Source organism: Tamandua tetradactyla, chromosome 3 (assembly GCF_023851605.1).
Source record: "Tamandua tetradactyla isolate mTamTet1 chromosome 3, mTamTet1.pri, whole genome shotgun sequence".
Classification (NCBI taxonomy): domain Eukaryota; kingdom Metazoa; phylum Chordata; class Mammalia; order Pilosa; family Myrmecophagidae; genus Tamandua; species Tamandua tetradactyla.
The window spans coordinates 195,696,740-195,720,046 of record NC_135329.1 but is presented as its reverse complement, the minus strand read 5'-3'; the positions used below and the strand labels follow the sequence as shown (position 1 = coordinate 195,720,046).

The following is a 23,307-nucleotide window of genomic DNA, read 5'->3' as shown; positions in this document are numbered from 1 at the left end:
TAAAGCCTTAACCCACAGAGTGAACTGAACAGAGGAGAAGAGCTTTAAGAGCTCAGTCTAACATGTGCACAAGGAATACCCAGGCTCTCTACACCGCTGGGCTCTCCCTTCCTGCCCTGGCTCATATTTCCTTCCAGTTCCAGAGAACTGGGCTCCTGAAAACTCCAATGTATCACCCAAGGATTGAGTTTGGCTACATGAAACAGAAAGCCCAATGAACAGTGATGTGGATAAAAGGGGGATTATTTTTCCTCATGAAAGAAGAAGTCCAGAGGTAGAAAATTCCTGGCATTGGTTTTGTGACATACTACAACAGGGTCCAGGTATTAGCAATTTCTCTTGGCCTTTCCTGGTTGGTCGAAAATGGCTACTCCAGCTCCAGGAAGGAAAAGAATGGGTCCAGAGGAGGGAAGAATGATTCCTGTATTTTAAAAGTAAAATTTCCCAGATATCCCCGGCAGACTTCTACTTACAGTTCGTAAGTCGGAGCTGTGTCACATGACTACCTACCTGCAGGGAGGCTGGGAAACATAGCTTCCTAGATGAGCGCATTGCTGGCCCCAACAAATTAGTACTCTGTTGTTAAGGAAGAATGGATGAAAGGCTATGGTGGGACAGCTGGCAGTCACTGACAAACTCACCAACCAGATTGTCAGATTAGTTTGTCCTGTTCAGATCCAGATATGGTTCTGACTTCACTGATCCCACATGTTAATCATCACCTCTTTTTCTTCTTCACTTTAAGTCATTCTTCTCAAATATTAAAGATTTTTGGGTGGATAAAACACAATTAATGCAATGCTTTTGATTTGAACATCCAACTCTGCTGTTGTCTTGGAAATCAGAAGGAAACAACGCCTTGAGATTTTCCTTCTGAGATGACAACAGTTGTTTTTAAATGTAAACGACTTTCATGTCTTGAGTAGGCCATTCTCGAATGAGAGCAACAAAAATAAATGTCTAAGTATATGACCCTCACATCTGTTCGAAAAAGGTGATCAGACAAATTGGGGTCCTCACAGTAAGGGATTTTTCTGGCTTATCTGGAGGAGGTTTTCAAATGCCAAGCAAATCACCTTGGGCCACTGCCCTGAATCCACATTAATACTGTGATATAGCAGGATAAGGATTTAAAAATGCAAATGACTATAAATGGATTATGACTAATGCAACCAAGAAAAGGAGGTGCTGTTCTGTCCATTAAAAGAGCAGAATGTAGTGATTTGCTGAGCGCCTACATCACTTAGTCCAGTGTAGGAAATCCAGCACCAAGATCACAATATAGTTGAATAAGAATGAAGAGAATGTGAACCCTTGAAATATATGTCTTCACTCCTGTAGGATGGTTTCTGACAGAGCAATAGATGTTGGCCACTCCCTGTCTTAGTTTAACCCAGCTGCTAAAGCAAATACCATATAATGGTTTGGGCTAAACAAGAGGAATTTATTAGCTCACCATTTTGAGGCTAGTATTCAAAAATTGAGGCATCAGCAAGGCGATGCTTTCTCCCTGAAGACTGTGGCATTCTGGGGCTGGCTTCCAGCGATCTTGGGTCCTTGGTTTTTCCACCACAGTAATATCATCTCCTTTCTCTTCTGGGTTCCATTGACTTCCAGCTTCTTGTTCCTTCCCATGGCTTTCTCTCTATGGCCTTCTCTGTACGACTTCCAGTAACAGGATGAAGATCCATCTTGGTTCAGTTGGCCGCACCCTAGCTAAAAAAGCATCTTCAAGAGGTCTGATCAACAATAGGTTCTTCAGAGAGAAACTCAGAGTGCACATCTTTGTCAATGGCATAGAAATAGAGTGAGATTAAGAATATATTTACTTTCCAGGCATACATAATTCAACCTACCACATGCCCCAAGTGAAATGAATTTATATGGCATTCTTCGCTGAATGTAAACTGTCCCACAAAGACTGAATTTCTACATTCATTATGAACTCTAGAAAGACTCTACCTGATAGACTGCTTTTCTGCCCATGGTCTGTGATAAAGCCACCCAAAGGTGTTTTGATGGTCTGAGATAGAATTGCCCAAAGGGATTGTGATGATCTGAGATAGACCATGGTTTGTGTTAGGGCCTTCCAAAGGGAATGTGATGAGCCTTCTGCCTCCTTTTTTTGGTAGGGAAAAAAAAAACAAGACCCAGCTGCATTTCCATCATCTATACACACTCAGCTCCCAGTTAGCCATGAAGACCTTATCTGTCTGTAGGAGATTGAAGGGGTTGGTTTTTGTTTTTTGAAACCCTGACCTTCCTATTCTGTCTATGACTTCATCAACTGCTCATATTATTTCGAGTGTAATGTACATGGAACATTATCCAAGAAAACAATGATAAGAAGATAATTTAAAATGTATACATCTAAAGTTCTATAAGAAATTTTTTAATTCATTGGTTATCTTTATCTCTGTTCCCTCTCATGAGCACTTGAAGATAAAGTAAGATGATGATGCACTAACTTCCTAAAATCTTACACATCACTTTTATATGCTTAAATGTACCATTCCTGAAGAAGGCAGCAAGAGGCTCTGGAGAGAAACTCAGACAGCACATCTTTGTCAATAGTATAACTATGGGGCCCTAAAAAATCACTTCGCCTCATTTCTCAAATCTTAATGTTGGGGCTTAGACCAGATTAGTGTTTCCTGAAGTATGAGCTGTGTAGCATTAGTTGTGGACATGGCAGTTGTATTTAAATTCAACTCTAAAGGATTGTATTGAAAACTTTCATGCTATGAATTGCGTGGCACAAAGATTATTGAGTCAATAAAAATTCTTAATTTGGGGGTTGTGTAAGTTAAAACACCTAAAATTGAGAAGCACAAAACAAGAATCACTTTTTAGTGCTCTCAGATCTTTGGGTCTTCTGGGTGGTTCTGCTGACCTTGGCCTGGTTCAGTTGACCAGGACTGAGCACGCTATTGCAAGTGGGGGCTAGCTAGCAGACTGCCTCGTCATAACTGGTCTATGATGGCCTCAATCAACGCACTGTTTGGTCAGCTGTTGACCTGGATGATTGGGTAACTGGGTCATGTGTCTCATCAACCAGAAGGCTCACCTGGACTTGTTTACACAGCAGTAAAAAGCTCAAGAACAGCAAGAGGGGGAAAACCCCAATGTGTAAGCACTTTTCAAGTCATTGCTATGATCACATTTGCTATTGACTCATTGACCAAAGCATGTCACATGGCCAAGTCCAGGCTCAGTGTAGGAAGGGACTATCCAAGGGCAAGTATACAGGGAGGTGTAAACAAATTGAATACATCAATCCATCACAGGCTTAATATGTCTAAGCTTTCTCCAGCACTTGCTAATCTCCTTTTTTAGCAAATGAAAAGCTAACAGGTTCATTTCAGGTTCATAGAGTCAGCATCTAGCTAGAATTCAACAACTTTATTTTGAGCATATTTTGTGGTTATCTTCTATTCATATCATGTGGTAATGGTTTTTTCACTTTTAATAACAATACAAAGTTTCCTTTTAAAACAAATTTACTTACGTTTTTCAAGTGAATCTGCTGCAAGAAAATAAGCGAATAACACAGCACACATTGCAAAATCATGACACAAAATGACGGAAATTTGGGAAACACTGAACCAGTTGATGTCCAAGTTTCCAGTACCTGTCCAACAGCCATGAAAGTGGGAAACTAGCCATGTCACCAGAAACATGGCAGAATTATGAGAGATACAGGTCATCAGTCATGAAAATAGTGCCCCCGGTATTAAAGGACTTGGCTTTTCACAGAGCTGGCAAGAATGACTTGGATAGTAAAAATTAATCTGTTGATAAAAGTTCTAATCAGGCTGTATAGCTGGCCATGGAGCACACACTCTCCTCCAATCCCACATTGACCCACGGCAGTATTGGCATGCTGGTAGGCTCAGTCATGAAGCTCAATGTAATAGCATAAACACATTCTCTGGGCCCTTCATGCTCACCATGCTGGTCAACCATACAGTTAGTCCTGAGAGTACCATCATCTAAAGAATCTCTGGAAATTATCTTGGCAGCAGCCTTTGCAGGTCTGTTTGCAAATTATATAAGAAAATCAATTTTTTTACTTTACATGTCTTAGTCTTTTATCCCATTTGACCACCCACTTTACTCATAGTATTGGTTCTAGGTGATGTTTGTTGATTTTTAAAAAGCAGAAAGTTTTATCACTACTGGACATATTCAAAAGAATAAGCCTCAGATTCTCAATACACCCCCACACATCAAGTTACAGAAAAGTTTGATCCATGATATTTGTGATAATGTAGAAATAACATAGAGACTTTCAAGGTTACGATTTGGAAGGGAAAACATAATTTGGATAATTTCATGCACATATATGCTTAAACAAAACCAGTTCATTTTCATGTCCATTCACAAATATTGGCCTTGGCTCAGACATACAAATGCACCCATCCATATGCCCACACTTTTATTCTACTCAAAGAGGTCTGTCTTTTTGTTTCCCAGATGTTCAGATACTGGAGAAATCTAAGAGCTGAGGCATCTGACCCCAATCAAAGGAGTAAAAGAGAAACTAGAATTCAAATTTTCAGAACTCAAAGCACCATCTATGATGTGGTCTAATTAGATATGTCCTAATACCATATTCTCCATTCACACAGCAGAGGTAATGACACATGTTGCACAGATAACTTTAAAATACACGTCCTATGAAGCCAGTTCATAAATCCCACATACACACTCTTCTAGTTTGCAAGCTGCCAGAATGCAATATACCAGAAACAGAACAGCTTTTAAAAAGAGGAATTTATTAAGTTGCAAGTTTACAGTTCTAAGGCCATGAAAATGTCCAAATTAAGGCACCAATAAGAGATTACCTTCACTCAAGAAAGACCGATGAAGTTGGGGTTTCTCTCTCAGCTGGAAGGACACATGGAAAAGTCTGCTAGCTTTCTCTCTCAGCTTCTTGTTTCGTGACGCTCCCTTGGGGGCGGTTTCCTTCTTCATCTCCAAAGATCTCTGGCTGTATGGTCTCTGTTGATTCTAGTGGCTCTCTAGCTTTTTCCAAAATGGTTCCCTCTAAAAGGGCCCCAGTAAGCAACCCCACTTGAATGGGTGGAGACACATCTCCATGGAAACCATCTAATCAAAAGTTACCCCCACAATTGGGTGGGGGTCACATCTCCATGGAAGCAATAAAAAAGATACCACCCAGCAATATTGAATGAGGATTAAAGAACATGGCTTTTCTGGGGTACACAACAGATTCAAACCAGCAAACACACTCAGTTCCCACTTCCTGCCAATGTGTCTCCCTCAATGTGCAAATTCATGGATAATCATCAGCTCCCCCTCTTCCATGTATACTCAAGAGTTGCTCTTGGAGTGTACACTGTGAATTTAATAGAGCCAGTGATTTTTCCCATTCTATGTAGCAATAAAAATCTAAGCCAAATACTAGCTGCTATTTAGACCTATGACATTAAAATAGTAACTACTATTTACTTTAGCATGCAATCCTAAGCAAAGATGAGAAAATAAAATAGTTGATGTCTTTCATGTCAAGTCAACAAAGTGCCAAGATAACCTAAAATTCACAGATCTAGACCCAATACAATCTAATTGAAATAAATGTTAGGTCTGGGAGGTGATTTTACTCTACATACAAGCTAATAAGTTAGTTACTATTTCATGGCAGAAGACATGAGACTCCTGGGTCAAAGCCTGGAACTTTATTACTCAAGACCCAGCAGGAAGCATGAGTATCATCATGTCTGTTGGTTCCCAGAGTACAGTTGGAGTGATACCATGGGCACTGGTGGATGCTGTGAATACAGGGAGTTTCCATCACACATGAGAAACACTGAGCTTAGAGAACAGGCTGTGTTATACTCAGCAGTAAGGAAGTCTATGACTTGTCCCAGAGAGACTTGACATCAGTCTTCAAGTCTGATCACTATGATCACCATCCTGAAAAATGTCCCAGGTAAAGAACAGGCCATGGCAGATTACTTCTCTCAATAACGAGTAGTCCTTGACTGTTAAAGGAGCTTGCTAATTGCAGAAAGGACAAGCCTGTGGCAGGTATATTCAACCTGAAACATAATTTCCCATTTACCTATCTCTATGAGGAATCTAAACCCAGCAGAGTATGTCCATGTGTGTGTGTGTGTGTGTGTATGAGTGTGTGGTATGATCTTACCTTGCCCAGATGTATTTCTGAAAAGCCGCTGGCAAACCATATCTGTAAACCAATTCAAATTTTAAATATTCTAGAAAAGAACCCCACTAGTGAATCATTTTATAATGGAAATACTCATCCCCTAAATCATCTGTTTGTAAATTTGTGGGCTTATAAATATTAAAGTTTCTCAAAGAAAGCCATAACCAATACTGATCCAGCCCTGCCACTTCTAATGAGTTGTGGTGAATTATAGAAAGCAAACATTTCAAGCGTGTCTGATTTGACCACACCCACATAAACAGTCATTGACCAAGTGGATCCCATCCAAATTTTAAAACTACATCTGTTTTCTTCTTTAAAACATCCCATAAATATTTTTATATGTCTCAAATCCTGGTCAAGCCAGATGCTGCTGCTTTGGATGCATGATCTTTTTTGCCAGATTCAAAATAGGGCTACTAAAGCATATCCCTACAAGCAATCTTCTACTACTTTTCTCAGGCACAAATTAGCAAGACTGTAGTTAAAGACATGCAGAATTTATGTTCTATTTCAAACTCTTTTTCTTATATAGTTTCAATCAAGATTTCTTTTCCCCAACTCCCCAAGTTGTTCCCTCACTGATAGGAATTTGAAAATTCCATATACTGTTGCTCAAAGCAATGCAGCAAATCTATAGAACTTTCAGGAAGAAAAATATCATCTTTCCCTTTGCTAGATTACGTTTCTTAAATATATGAACCAAAGTCAACAGCGGTGAAGCCAGGCCAAAGTGACATAAAATATGATTTCTCTATCATGCAAGAGAAATAACAGTACTAACAATAACAAAGAGAATTTGTAGTACCTGCCAGTGCTTCTTAATAGTCTTCCAGGAATCCATAGCACAGAGCTAAGAACCTGGAAGGAACAAAATAAATTTTGTTGAAATATGAATATACCCTATTTGATATAACCTAATACAGGTCTTATATTGGCATAACACTCTCTGAGCTATAATATATTTTCACATACGCTTTCATTAGATGCTTACCACAACCTTGTAAGGAAGAGTAGATAAAATACTTGGGTTAAAAACAAGTAGAGATATGATTTGAGAGGGGGCCAAGATGGCGGCTTAGCAATGTGTGTGTTTTAGTTCATCCTCCAGAACAACTGCTAAATAACCAGAAACAGTACAGAACAGCTCCCGGAGCCATGTCAGTGACCGGACACACAGCATACCCCAGTCGGGACCAGCCGGACCGGCTGCAAGCTCCCCCAAAACTGTGAGTTCCCCAAGCCGCGGTGGCCAGCGCCTGGTGCCCCTCCCTCTCAGGCAGCTTCCCAGAAGGAAAGAAAAGACACTCTAAACCTGGTCAAGGCAGAGGTCTCTCATTGGGCTCACAGAAAAAGAGGAAAGGGGAGGAAACGGAGGCTTTAGTGGCTGTGTCTCTACGGAGACTTGGCAGCCTCTGGATTCAGCAGCTGGACTTCTCAGGCTGCAACTGCCCCAGGCATAGGCAAAAACTGGCTGCTTTCAGGGCTGTCTCCCACCTGTGCCTTCCCCAGGAGAGGGGTGAAGCCCAACTCAGGTGGAATCCCTCCCTCAAGGAATTCAGACCCCAGAGCTTGGCAATTTGAAGCCATTAAAACCAGCCTACAACCTCTCCTCCATCTCCATCACACCCCCAGCAGGGAGAGTCTTCCAAAGTTAAAAGTGCTGCAACATCTTTTGCTGGTGCAACCCGCAGGCTGACGCGCCACATACTGGGCAGGATAAGAAAAACAGAGCCCAGAGACTTCACAGGAAAGTCTTTTAAACTTCTGGGTCTCACCCTCAGGGAAAACTGATGCAGGTGACTCCTTGCCCTGATAGGAGGCCAGTTTAGTCCGGGAAAACCAGGCTGGAGTTTATAATACCTACGTAGATCCTCCTAACAGTGGGGAGGGAAAAGGCACCATACAAGCAGGGCAAGAAAAAAGAAAACAAGAACTGAAAAATTATCCTCTGTTAAACAAAACCTAAGCTAGAGGTCCAGAAAAAGCTGAACTGAAGGTCAAAGAACAGATTGACAACAAATTCATCTAGCAAGAAAACCCTAGGTAAGAGAAGTGAAAGCAATCACCAGAATAAACTAATTAAGGTAATTAAATGTCTAGATACCAGCAAAAAATAACAAATAACACCAGGAAAATTGAAGATATGGCCCAGTCAAAGGAGCAAACCAATAGTTCAAATGAGATAGACGAGCTGAAACAACTAATTCAGAATATATGAACAGACATAGAAAACCTCATCAAAAACCAAATCAATGAATTGAGGGAGGATATGAAGAAGGCAAGGAATGAACAAAAAGAAGAAATGGAAAGTCTGAAAAAACAAATCACGGAACTTATGGGGATGAAAGATACAGTAGAAGAGATGAAAAAAAAACAATAGAAACCTACAATGATAGATTTCAAGAGACAGAGGTTAGAATTAGTGAACTGGAGGGCAGAACATCTGAACTCCAACAAGATACAAAAACTATAGGGAAAAAAGTGGAAAAATATGAGCAGGGACTCGGGGAATTGAATAATAATATGAAGCGCACAAATATATGTGTTGTGGGAGTCTCGGAAGGAGAAGAGAAGGGAAAAGGAGGAGAAATGCTAATGGAAGATATTATCACTGAAAATTTCCCAACTCTTATGAGAGACCTAAAATTACAGATCCAAGAAGTGCAGCATACCCCAAAGAGAATAGATCCAAATAGACGTTCTCCAAGACACTTACTAGTCAGAATGTCAGAGGTCAAAGAGAAAGAGAGGATCTTGAAAGCAGCAAGAGAAAAGAATCCATCACATACAAGGGAAACCCAATAAGACTATGTAGATTTCCCAACAGAAACCATGGAGGCAAGTAGACAGTGGGATGATATATTTAAATTACTAAAAGAGAAAAACTGCCAACCAAGAATTCTATACCCAGCAAAACTCTCCTTCAAAAATGAGGGAGAAATTAAAACATTTTCAGACAAAAAGTCACTGAGAGAATTTGTGACCAAGAGACCAGCTCTGCAAGAAATACTAAAGGGGGCACTAGAGACAGATAAGAAAAGACAGAAGAGAGAGGTGTGGAAAAGAGTGTAGAAAGAAGGAAAATTAGATATGACATACAAAATACAAAGGCAAAATGGTACAGGAAAGTACTAACCAAACAGTAATAACACTAAATGTTAATGGATTGAACTCCCCAATCAAAAGACATAGACTGGCAGAATGGATTAAAAAACAGGATCCTTCTATATGCTGAGAGTCACAAATTCTCTCAGTGACTTTTTGTCTGAAAATGTTTTAATTTCTCCCTCATTTTTGAAGGAGAGTTTTGCTGGGTATAGAATTCTTGGTTGGCAGTTTTTCTCTTTTAGTAATTTAAATATATCATCCCACTGTCTACAGGAAACACATCTTAGACCCAAAGATAAACATAGGTTGAAAGTGAAAGGTTGGGAAAAGATATTTCGTGCAAATAACAACCATAAAAGAGCAGGGGTAGCAATACTAATATCCAACAAATTAGACTTCAAATGTAAAACAGTTAAAAGAGACAAAGAAGGATACTATCTACTAATAAAAGGAACAATTGAACATGAAGACATAACAATCACAAATATTTATGCACCAAGCCAGAATGCCCCAAAATACATGAGGCAAACACTGCAAACACTGAAAAGGGAAATAGACACATCTACCATAAAGTTGGAGACTTCAATTCCCCACTCTCATAAATGGACAGAACATCTAGACAGAGGATCAATAAAGAAACAGAGAACTTGAATAGCACAATAAATGAGCTAGACTTAACAGACATTTATAGGACATTACATCCCACAACAGCAGGATACACCTTTTTCTCAACTGTTCATGGATCATTCTCAAAGATAGACCATATGCTGGGTCACAAAGCAAGTCTCAACAAATTTAAAAAGATTGAAATCATACAAAACACTTTCTCAGATCATAAGGGAATGAAGTTGGAAATCAATAATAGGCAAAGCACCTGAAAATTCACAAATATGTGGAGGCTCAACAACACACTCTTAAACAACCAGTGGGTCAAGGAAGAAATTACAAGAGAAATCAGTAAATATCTCGAGGCAAATGAAAATGAAAACACAACATATCTAAACTTATGAGATGCAGCAAAGGCAGTGCTAAGAGGGAAATCTATTGCCCTAAATGCCTGTATCAAAAAAGAAGAAAGGGCAAAAATCGAGGAATTAACTGTCCACTTGGAAGAACTGGAGAAAGAACAGCAAACTAACCCCAAAGCAAGCAAAAGGAAAGAAATAACAAAGATTAGAGCAGAAATAAATGAAATTGAAAACATGGAAGGAGATGGAAACAGCCAAAATGTCCATCAACAGATGAGTGGCTAAACAAACTATGGTATATACATATGATGGAATATTATGCAACTTTAAGACAGCATAAGCTTATGAAGTATGTAACAACATGGATGGACCTCGAGAACATTATGCTGAGTGAGACTAGCCAAAAACTAAAAGACAAATACTGTATGGTCTCATTGATATGAACTGACATTAGTGAATAAACTTGGAATATTTTGTTCGTAACAGTGACCATCAGGAGATAGAAATAGGGTAAGATATTTGGTAATTGGAGCTGAAGGGATACAGGCTGTGCAACACGACTGGATACAAAAACTCAGAAACGGACAGCACAATACTACCTAACTGTAATATAATTATGTTAAAACACTGAATGAAGCTGCATGTGAGAATGATAGAGGGAGGAGGGCTGGGGCCATATTGAAATCAGAAAGAAAGACAGATGTTAAAGATTGAGATGGTATAATCTAGGAATGCCTAGAGTGTATAATAATAGTGAAATGTACAAGGTACAATTTTTAAAATGTTTTTGCATGAGGAAGAACAAAGGAATGTCATTATTGCAGGGTACTGAAAATATATGGTAATTAGTATTTTAAAATGTCACCTTCCGTGTGAGACTAAAACAAAAAATGTTTATTTGGTAGAAAATTAATATTTTGACTAGTGCATTTCCTAATATAACTTATGTAGATAGTTTGATTGAACACCATAAGTACTTGGAATCTTAGGTAGGACATGAGATTTTGCTGGTTTGTCCAGAGTGATGCCCCGATGAATCCCAGAGTGATTTGATCAGTGAGTGGAAAAGTATCTACAAAGCCCTCTTCAGGAAGTGGTGAGAACGGGGAGAAATTCAACATCCCCAAGTTGAATTCTTGATATTCTCACAAACAGTGTGGACAACCAAAGCTATAGGCAGAGCCCCCAGTCTTGGGGTTTGTTCATATGAAACTTAACCCCACAAAGGATAGGTCAAGCCTACTTAAAATTAGGCCTAAAAGTCACCCCCAATCAAGATGGCAGCTTAGTAATGTACGCGCGTCTTAGTTCCTCCTCCAGAGCAACTACTAGGTGAACAGAAACAGTGCAGAACAGCTCCCGGGGCCACGGCAGGGAATGGACACACAGCGTACCCCAGTCTGGACTGGCTAGACTGACTGCGAGACTCTGCGACGGTGAGATCCCCGAGCGGTGCGCACTTCCCCGAGCTGCGGCAGCTGGCGGCTGGAGCTCCTCCCTCCCTCCCTCCCGGGCCGGCTGAGAGTCTCGGAGAGGCAAGTTTCCCAAGCCACGGCGGCCGGTGCCCCTCTTTTGTGGGCGGCTTCCTGGACCGGCTACGAGTCTCGGATTAGAGGGCTACCCAAGCCACGGAGGCCGGTGACCGGTGCCCCTCCACCGCGGGCGGCTTCCTGGTCCGGTGGCAAGTTCCCCGGGCTGCAGCGACCGGCGACTGGCACCCCTCCAGGGAAAGGAGGGAATTTCCAACAGTGGCAGGGACTGGGTCCAACCAAACACCAATAGGGGCATTAATAAAGGAGCCACAGGGTCCCCTCAAGCCGCGGCGGCTGGCACCCCCACCACGCGCGGTCCCTGGACCAACTGAGAGAATTGGATCAGAAATCCCCAGGCCGCGGAGAATGGTGACCAGGGGGGATCCCTTCCAAACACGTGAGACAAACGTGTGCCACGAGCGCCACCTACTGGGCAGGATAAGAAAAACAGAACCCAGAGATTTCACAGAAAAATCTTCTAACCTGTTGGGTCCAACACCCAGGGAAATCTGACTAAATGCCCAGACGCCAGCAGAAGATAACGGTTCATGCTCAGAAGATTGAAAATATGGCCCAGTCAAAGGAACAAGCCAATAGTTCAAATGAGATACAGGAGCTGAGACAACTAATGCTGAATATACGAACAGAAATGGAAAACCTCTTCAAAAACGAAATCAATAAACTGAGGGAGGACATGAAGAAGACATGGGCTGAACATAAAGAAGAAATAGAAAAACTGAAAAAACAAATCACAGAACTTATGGAAGTAAAGGATAAAGTAGAAAAGATGGAAAAAACAATGGATACCTACAATGATAGATTTAAAGAGACAGAAGATAGAATTAGTGATTGGGAGGATGGAACATCTGAATTCCAAAAAGAAACAGAAACTATCAGGAAAAGAATGGAAAAATTTGAACAGGGTATCAGGGAACTCAAGGACAATATGAACCGCACAAATATACGTGTTGTGGGTGTCCCAGAAGGAGAAGAGAAGGGAAAAGGAGGAGAAAAACTAATGGAAGAAATTATCACTGAAAATTTCCCAACTCTTATGAAAGACCTAAAATTACAGATCCAAGAAGTGCAGCGCACCCCAAAGAGATTAGACCCAAATAGGCATTCTCCAAGACACTTACTAGTTAGAATGTCAGAGATCAAAGAGAAAGAGAGGATCTTGAAAGCAGCAAGAGAAAAACAATCCATCACATACAAGGGAAACCCAATAAGACTATGTGTAGATTTCTCAGCAGAAACCATGGAAGCTAGAAGACAGTGGGATGATATATTTAAATTACTAAAAGAGAAAAACTGCCAACCAAGACTCCTATATCCAGCAAAATTGTCCTTCAAAAATGAGGGAGAAATTAAAACATTCTCAGACAAAAAGTCACTGAGAGAATTTGTGACCAAGAGACCAGCTCTGCAAGAAATACTAAAGGGAGCACTAGAGTCAGATACAAAAAGACAGAAGAGAGAGGTATGGAGTAAAGTGTAGAAAGAAGGAAAATCAGATATGATATATATAATACAAAAGCCAAAATGGTAGAGGAAAATATTATCCAAACAGTAATAATACTAAAAGTTAATGGACTGAATTCCCCAATCAAAAGATAGATTGGCAGAATGGATTAAAAAACAGGATCCTTCTATATGCTGTCTACAGAAAACACATCTTAGACCCAAAGATAAACATAGGTTGAAAGTGAAAGGTTGGGAAGGATATTTCATGCAAATAACCAGAAAAGAGCAGGAGTGGCTATACTAATATCCAACAAATTAGACTTCAAATGTAAAACAGTTAAAAGAGACAAAGAAGGACACTATATACTAATAAAAGGAACAATTAAACAAGAAGACATAACAATCATAAATATTTACGCACCGAATCAGAATGCCCCAAAATACGTGAGGAATACACTGCAAACACTGAAAAGGGAAATAGACTCATATACCATAATAGTTGGAGACTTCAATTCACCACTCTCATCAATGGACAGAACATCTAGACAGAGGATCAATAAAGAAATAGAGAATCTGAATATTACTATAAATGAGCTAGACTTAACAGACATTTATAGGACATTACATCCCACAACAGCAGGATACACCTTTTTCTCAAGTGCTCATGGATCATTCTCAAAGATAGACCATATGCTGGGTCACAAAGCAAGTCTTAAAAAATTTAAAAAGATTGAAATCATACACAACACTTTCTCGGATCATAAAGGAATGAAGTTGGAAATCAATAATAGGCCAAGTGTCAGAAAATTCACAAATACATGGAGGCTCAACAACACACTCTTAAACAACGAGTGGGTCAAAGAAGAAATTGCAAGAGAAATTAGCAAATACCTCGAGGTGAATGAAAATGAAAACACAACATATCAAAACTTATGGGACGCAGCAAAAGCAGTGCTAAGAGGGAAATTTATTGCCCTAAATGCCTATATCAGAAAAGAAGAAAAGGCAAAAATGCAGGTATTAACTGTCCACTTGGAAGAACTGGAGAAATAACAGCAAACTAACCCCAAAGCAAGCAAAAGGAAAGAAATAACAAAGATTAGAGCAGAAATAAATGAAATTGAAAACATGAAACCAATAGAGAAAATCAATAAGACCAGAAGTTGATTCTATGAGAAAATCAATAAGATTGATGGGCCCTTAGCAAGATTGACAAAAAGAAGAAGAGAGAGGATGCAAATAAGTAAGATCAGAAATGGAAGAGGAGACATAACTACTGACCTCACAGAAATAAAGGAGGTAATAACAGGATACTATGAACAACTTTACACTAATAAATACAACAATTTAGATGAAATGGACGGGTTCCTGGAAAGACATGAACAACCAATTTTGACTCAAGAAGACATAGATGACCTCAACAAACCAATCACAAGTAAAGAAATTGAATTATTCATTCAAAACCTTCCTAAAAAGAAAAGTCCAGGACCAGACGGCTTCACATGTGAATTCTATCAAACATTCCAGAAAGAATTAGTACCAACTCTCCTCAAACTCTTCAAAAAAATCGAAGTGGAGGGAAAACTACCTAATTCATTCTATGAAGCCAACATCACCCTCATACCAAAACCAGGCAAAGATATTACAAAAAAAGAAAACTATACACCAATCTCTCTAATGAATACAGATGCAAAAATCCTCAATAAAATCCTAGCAAATCGTATTCAACAACACATTAAAAGAATTATACATCATGACCAAGTAGGATTCATCCCAGGTATGCAAGGATGGTACAACATAAGAAAATCAATTAATGTAATACACCATATCAACAAATCAAAGCAGAAAAATCACATGATCATCTCAATTGATGCAGAGAAGGCATTTGACAAGATTCAACATCCTTTCCTGTTGAAAACACTTCAAAAGATAGGAATACAAGGGAACTTCCTTAAAATGATACAGGGAATATATGAAAAACCCACAGCTAATATCATCCTCAATGGGGAAAAATTGAAAACTTTCCCCCTAAGATCAGGAACAAGACAAGGATGTCCACTATCACCACTATTATTCAACATTGTGTTGGAGGTTCTAGCCAGAGCAATTAGACAAGAAAAAGAAATACAAGGCATCAAAATTGGAAAGGAAGAAGTAAAACTATCACTGTTTGCAGACGATATGATACTATACGTGGAAAACCTGGAAATATCCACAACAAAACTACTAGAGCTAATAAACGAGTTCAGCAAAGTAGCAGGTTACAAGATCAACATTCAAAAATCTGTAGCATTTCTATACACTAGTAATGAACAAGCTGAGGGGGAAATCAAGAAACAAATCCCATTTACAATTGCAACTGAAAGAATGAAATACCTAGGAATAAATTTAACTAAAGAGACAAAAAACCTATATAAAGAAAACTACAAGAAACTGTTTAAAGAAATCACAGAAGACCTAAATAGATGGAAGGGCATACCGTGTTCATGGATTGGAAGACTAAATATAGTTAAGATGTCAATCCTACCTAAATTGATTTATAGATTCAATGCAATACCAATCAAAATCCCAACAACTTATTTTTCAGAATTAGAAAAACCAATAAGCAAATTTATCTGGAAGGGCAGGGTGCCCCAAATTGCTAAAAACATCTTGAGGAGAAAAAACGAAGCTGGAGGTCTCGCACTGCCTGACTTTAAGGCATATTATGAAGCCACAGTGGTCAAAACAGCATGGTATTGGCATAAAGATAGATATATTGATGAATGGAATCGAATAGAGTGCTCAGATATAGACCCTCTCATCTATGGACATTTGATCTTTGATAAGGCAGTCAAGCCAACTCACCTGGGACAGAGCAGTCTCTTCAATAAATGGTGCCTAGAGAACTGGATATCCATATGCAAAAGAATGAAAGAAGACCCATCTCTCACACCCTATACAAAAGTTAACTCAAAATGGGTCAAAGATCTAAACATTAGGTCTAAGACCATAAAACAGTTAGAGGAAAATGTAGGGAGATATCTTATGAAACTTACAATTGGAGGCGGTTTTATGGACCTTAAACCTAAAGCAAGAGCACTGAAGAAGGAAATAAATAAATGGGAACTCCTCAAAATTAAACCCTTTTGTGCATCAAAGAACTTCATCAAGAAAGTAGAAAGACAGACTACACAATGGGAGACAATATTTGGAAATGACATATCAGATAAAGGTCTAGTATCCAGAATTTATAAAGAGATTGTTCAACTCAACAACAAAAAGACAGACAACCCAATTACAAAATGGGAAAAAGACTTGAACAGACACCTATCAGAAGAGGAAATACAAATGGCCAAAAGGCACATGAAGAGATGCTCAATGTCCCTGGCCATTAGAGAAATGCAAATCAAAACCACAATGAGATATCATCTCACACCCACCACAATGGCCATTATCAACAAAACAGAAAATGACAAGTGCTGGAGAGGATGTGGAGAAAGAGGCACACTTATCCACTGTTGGTGGGAATGTCAAATGGTGCAACCACTGTGGAAGGCAGTTTGGCGGTTCCTCAAAAAGCTGAATATAGAATTGCCATATGACTCAGCAATACCATTGCTGGGAATCTACTCAAAGGAATTAAGGGCAAAAAACTCAAACGGACATTTGCACACCAATGTTTATAGCAGCATTATTTACAATTGCAAAGAGATGGAAATAGCCAAAATGTCCATCAACAGACGAGTGGCTAATCAAACTGTGGTATATGCATACAATGGAATATTATGCAGCTTTAAGACAAGATAAACTTATGAAGCATGTAATAACATGGATGGACCTCGAGAACATTATGCTGAGTGAGTCTAGCCAAAAACTAAAAGACAAATACTGTATGGTCCCACTGATGTGAACCGACATTCGAGAATAAAGTTGGAATATGTCATTGGTAACAGAGTCCAGCAGGAGTTAGAAACAGGGTAAGATAATGGGTAATTGGAGCTGAAGAGATACAGACTGTGCAACAGGACTAGATACAAAAACTCAAAAATGGACAGCACAATAATACCTAATTGTAAATAATCATGTTAAAACACTGAATGAAGCTGCATCTGAGCTATAGGTTTTTGTTTTGTTTTGTTTTGTTTTTTTACTATTATTATTACTTTTATTTTTTTCTCTATATTAACATTCTATATCTTTTTCTGTTGTGTTGCTAGTTCTTCTAAACCAATGCAAGTGTACTAAGAAACGATGATCATGCATCTATGTGATGAGGTTAAGAATTACTGATTGCATATGTAGAATGGTATGATTTCTAAATGTTGGGTTAATTTCTTTTTTTCCGTTAATTAATAAAAAAAAAAAGTCACCCCCAAGAGAGCCTCTTTTGTTTCTCAGATGTGGCCCCTCTCTCCAGCCAACACAACGAGCAGTCTCACCACCCTACTCCTCTCTATGTGGGACATGACTCCCAGGGGTGTGGACCTTCCTGGCAACGTGGGACTGAGATCTTGGAATGAGCGGAGACTCAGCATAAAGGGATTGAGAAAACCTTCTAACCCAAAAGAGGGAAGAGGGAAATGAGACAAAATGTCAATTGCTGAGAGATTCCAAACAGAATCAAGAGGTTATCCTGGAGGTTGTTCTTATGCATCAAGTAGATATCATCTTGTTATTCACAATGTAATGGAGAGGCTGGAGGGAACTGCCTGAAAATGTAGAGGTGTGTTCCAGTAACCATGTTTCTTGAGGACGATTGAATAATGATACAGCTGTAACAATGTTAACTGTGTGATTGTGAAAACCTTGTGTCTGATGCTCCTTTTATTTACCTTGTCAACAGACGAGTAGAACATATAGAATAAAAATAAATAATAGGGAGAAGAAATGTTAAAATAAATTTAGTTTGAAATGCTAGTGATCAATGAAGGCAAGGGGTAAGGGGTATGATAGGTATAATTTTTTTTTTTTTTTACTTTCCTGTGTTCGTTTCATTTCTTTTTCTATTGTCTTGTTTCTTTTTCTGAATTAATGCAAATATTCTAAGAAATGATGAATATGCAACTAGGTGATGATATTGTGAATTACTGATTATGTTTTATTTTGTTTCTTATTTTTTTAATTAATAAATAAATTTAAAAAAAAAAAACAAGTAGAAAAATTGATTTGCTCCCATGTTACCTGCTATGGGTTGATTTATATCCCCCAAAAAGATATGTTCAAGTCCTGCTCCCCAGTCCCATGAATGCCACCTTAATGAGATACAGAGTCTTCGGAGCTATGATTATTTCAAATGAAGCCACGCTGGGTTAAGGTGAGTCCTAATCCAATATGACTGATGTCCCAAGAAGTAGAGTTTGGAAATGTGGACACACAGCAAACCGACACCAGCAAAAGGCTATGTGAAGATGAATAAGGCAGAGATTGGAGTGATGCAGCTACAAACCAAGGATGTCAGGGATTGCCAGCAAACTCCAGAAGATAGAAGAGGCAAAGAAGGATCTCCCCTATAAGTTCCAGATGGAGCACAGCCCTGGTAACATCTAAATCTCCCAAACTGTGAGACAATAATCGTTGTTTTAAGTCACTCCATGTGTGCTACTTGGTTATGGTGGCCCTGGGAAACTAAGCCTCTATCCTTACTCCCTGTTATTAGTTCCCTTTGCTGCTGTAAGAAATTACCATAAACCTAGTGGCTTAAAACAATGTACCTTTATTCTCTTCCAGTTCTGGAAGCGAGAAAAAGTCCAACATGAGCGTTTAGGGGCTAAAATCAAGGTGTCAGTAAGGCTGGCTTTTCTGGAGGCTCCAGGGGAGAATCTGTTCCTTGCCTCTTTGAACTTGTAGAAGCTGCTGATTTCTGTGGCTGCACCAATCCCATCTCTGCTTCCGTCCTCACATCTCTTCTGACTCTGACTCTCCTGCCTCCTCCGTTTACTTATAAAGACCCTTGTGATTCCATCCTCTCCACCAGATAATCTAGGATCATTGCCCCATCTCAAAATCTTACCTTAAACACATCTGCAAAGTCCCTTTCGCCATGTAAGGTACCATCGTCACAGGTTCCTAGTTAGGACATGGACACCTTGGGGGACCATTGTTTAGCCAGCTACACTCCCCTTTAGGTTTTCCCAGCATCAGTGTACACAAGAGAAGATGCTGCCCACTCAGCATGTGAACCTTGTGTTCACACAGACTGTGATATCCCCTCCCTCTCCCAACTCCTTCCTACAGGGGGCCCCACCTCCACAGAATAAAGGACCTCAGGTCAGTATTTTCTCAATTCCACCCCACTAACCTCAGCCAGTAAGAAACAGAAATGAAAATAACTCCTATAGCTTAGGAAACCCTCTCAATGCTGGCCCTGTTTTCCTCTGAGTTATTTTTAAAGTTACACAAATTCTTCTCAAAGGCATATTGGAAACTCACTTTGAGTTTCTTATCTATGCAGAACGCAGACAATTGTATTATACCTAAGAGAATTAATGTGATTTAATTATATTATATTTGGTGGTAGTTTAATATCAAACTTCTTTTGTCCAAGAAATTATTTCTTGGTGAAGTTAAGCTCAGTTATTATGCTCATTCTTTATTCATTAAACTCATTAAGATCAGTAGGAATTGCTTATAAATAACGATACTATTGATTCGAAACATCACAGATAAATGAGGATATTCGAAGAATACGAGAGCATAATGCTTCTTAGTTATATTCTTGGGAATTCATACATTGGGAATGTATGTGTAGCATATTTTTCCAAGAATGGATAGACACAGTATTTAAACAGTCTCTCCCCTTACAAAGAGAAGACAGACAATAAATGGACTACTGTCTTACTTGGGGTTTGCTTAGTTAAAAGGGCTGAAGTCCAGGCTACCAGATGTGGTTGTATAGCGTGTTCACTGCACAATGACACCCATCAAAGAGGGATTTGGGACTGAAATCTGGCCCATGCTCTCCTTCCAAGCCATGCATCTGGAATAGGGATGAAAAAAATAAGAAAATCTTTCTCTAACTCATACAAAGGCACCATATGCCAGCGAGTCACAACCTCACCTAGAGGAGGTGCTTTATACTGCTTTGCAGAGACATCCTATGAACCCACATGGACTAGCTTAAGCATAAAAGGGAAATTTGTTACACGGTTACAGATACACTTCTCGGAACCTACGAGCAATAGGTGAAGTGGATTCATTTGGGACTAGAACAAAAAATAGAACCCTTTCAGGAGAGAGTGTCAATAACTAAATAAATCAACAGTTATTGAGCTCCAAGGGCACATTTGCACATGTAGTCTCCACTACAACCTTAGATCTCCTTTAACAGACACATAGCCCCAGTCTCTGAGAGGTTAAGGAGGTTGCCAATGGTCACCCAACTGGTAAGCTGAAGAAAGAACATTCAAATCTGGGTGTGTCTGTCTCCATTGTCCTTGTGCTGTCCACTGTTCCACAGAACTACTCTCCTCCTCAACATATGGTTGGTGTTCTTAGAGCTTGTCACTGATATTCCTTTCTCTTCCTTCTAGATATGCCCTTGAAGTTAAGCATGCATGTTTGATTTGCTCTAATGAAATATGAGAAATGACATGTCACTTCCAGTTGGAAGGCAGTAAGAGCCAGTGTGTGATTTGCCTTTGTGCTCGCTCCATGGTGACCAGAGACATTCTAGATGATGGTGGCTCTATCAGCTGCATCCCTGCGACAGAACACTGTGGAGCACAGTCCTCAGCCAGCCTACAATGGATCTGTAATTTGCAGCTTATTTGAAAAATATGCTTTGGTGAACTTAAGTCATTGAGATTTGGGGTTGCTTGTTACTGCAGCATAACCTGGTCCAGCCTAACCAGTGCAGCTATCAAGCTCTCTTCTCTATGTGAGCAGCCAGTAAATCTCCTTGCTCTGTGAGCCACATCGATTCTTCTCTTCTCCCACCTGCCCAAATCCTACCCATCTTTCATAAGCCAGCTAAAATCCCAACTGCCCAAGAAGTTTTCCTTATACTTCCCCAGCTGACATTATCTTTACCCTTCATAATCGTGATCATCATACTCACTGCCAACATCATATAAATTAGAATTCAACCACATTGCACAGAACACATTATATCCCAATGTATGCTGTTTTAAATTGCTTCTTTCTTTTGAAGACATGTCTTCACTCACCAGCTAAATTATCAGCCATCAGTGAACATAAATCATGTTATCTATTTCTGCATGCCTCCAGCATTGTGGCCAGAACATTGGCAAATTCAGTGATGAGACCCAATAAATAGTTATGACATCAAAGCAACCCATAAATGGGACATTGAGGAGAGAAGACAGGAGGACAAGATAAGGGAGCAGCAAGTTTAACCCTTCCTTGCCCCATTATATCTGAGCAATTTGAGCAGTAGAACATTACTCCATTTGGAGGAAGGAAAGAGTTAAATTTTAGTGGAATGTATCCCAAGACAGCTAACATCTTTGGAGGTTATATTTTTCATTAATATAAAAGAGTTAATTATACAACTTTGAAATTCTATTCACGCCACATCTTCTTTTAGGGTTAAATCATGCATGATCCATTTATATTCAAGCAGCAGACCTGACAGTATCTTGTTCTGTAAGGCTGTCTCATGCACCTGCCCTAAAGAACCATGGGGCTTGAGGAAGCTGTTCTCATGGTAGAACATTTGGCTGAGGTGACCTACACTGCAAAATCCTTTATATAACCAAAGGCAAAGCATAAATATTTTATAGCATAGAGTTCATGAAAACACATTTTCATTTCTGTAATGTGCTAGCTCAGGACATTCCACTGGAGGAGCAGGCCTTGTCTGAAGGATTCAACAGCTCCAATTTGCCATAGCTCATTAGAATGCCCCAGAGAATGAGCACAACAAATAATTCTAGATCCCTGCTGCTCGTAGGCTAGTTAGTAGGGACTGACCACACAAAAGCAAACCTTCCACCTTATGAAAAAGTCTCCTTGTGTGTGCAAAGCATGTTGAACAAGGAATCTGGCTACATCAGCTGGAAGGGGCCTCAGGGAAGCCTTTTTCTGCAGATGAGAAAGGGAGGCCCAGAGAGATGAGGTGACTTACCCAAAGCAGCACAGCAAGTTGGGAAGTGAGGTTTAAACTTTCTGTTCCCTGTTTCTGTCATAACCACAAAATAGAAGCCTGCAGGTGAAATGAGAACAGCAAGCACATCCATTGATTAGACTAACATTACCTCTTTGAAGTAAAGTATCACGCCACCATTAAGGCTTTTCAGCATTTAGTGCCGTGTGTACATAGCTGCGAATAACTTCAAATTTCTCATTATATATGTTTCCATAAATACCAAGCCTCACTAGAATCTATCTCTTGGCAGCCATATGTTAGCATCTCCTACCATTAGTTTCTCAATGAAAAAATTGTTTCCTAGTAAGTACTCAGTAGTGATGAAATAAAGGCTGCAAATTCAGTTTTCACACCATTTTTTTCTTCTTCACTGATCTCCCACTTGGTTCAAAACTGGTTTATACCCACCTAGATCTCTTGAGTAAAGACGTCGCTAGACTGTGTAATTAAATTCTAAAATAAATAGCAAGTTGTCAATGCAAAATTGACCTTTTTATTCAGAGAGTCTTTCAAAAACTCAACAGAACAAATAGAAAATTCTTAGTTGTGAGCTGCTGGTGGGACCAACAATGGCTTTGTAAATCCCTTCACCAAGCCAAAGTATGCAAGGAAAAAAAGGATTCGCTTTTTCACTTACTATTGGACGTTTTTTTTATACTTCCTCACCAAGGACTATAGATTTCAGAAAATCACTATATAACCCTGTTTTTAAATGCCCCTTTCACATGTAGTTTGAATTATTCAGAGTAGAGAGAAATGGGCAACCCCTTTAGAGGGAAGTCTAGGCAGAGGCACATGGAAAGAAAAGCTGAAATCACCAAGCATCTCAGCAATACTACTGCAGACACTGGGAGGGGTGATCAAGTGAGAAACAACATAGCCGCCTGAGAAACCCTAATTCCAAAAAAAATAAGTCAAGCATCTGGCTGGAGAAATTATCAAGCTAGTAAT

At 39.5% G+C, this 23,307-nt stretch overlaps 1 long non-coding RNA gene across 4 annotated transcripts in view; it reads right to left on the bottom strand.

The window, feature by feature from the left end:
* The window catches only part of LOC143676568 (uncharacterized), a 209,078-nt gene that overhangs the window by 36,728 nt on the left and 149,043 nt on the right, over positions 1–23,307 (bottom strand). For 2 of the 4 annotated variants that reach the window (XR_013172176.1, XR_013172180.1), the window contains exons 4-6: positions 22,336–22,413; positions 7,002–7,054; positions 6,173–6,214 (exon numbers count right to left, since the gene is read on the bottom strand). This is a non-coding gene — a long non-coding RNA (uncharacterized LOC143676568). Of the gene's footprint in view, positions 1–5,702; positions 5,796–6,172; positions 6,215–7,001; positions 7,055–22,335; positions 22,414–23,307 lie in introns of those variants that run through there. The other 2 variants (XR_013172177.1, XR_013172178.1) reach the window with 2 other exon arrangements.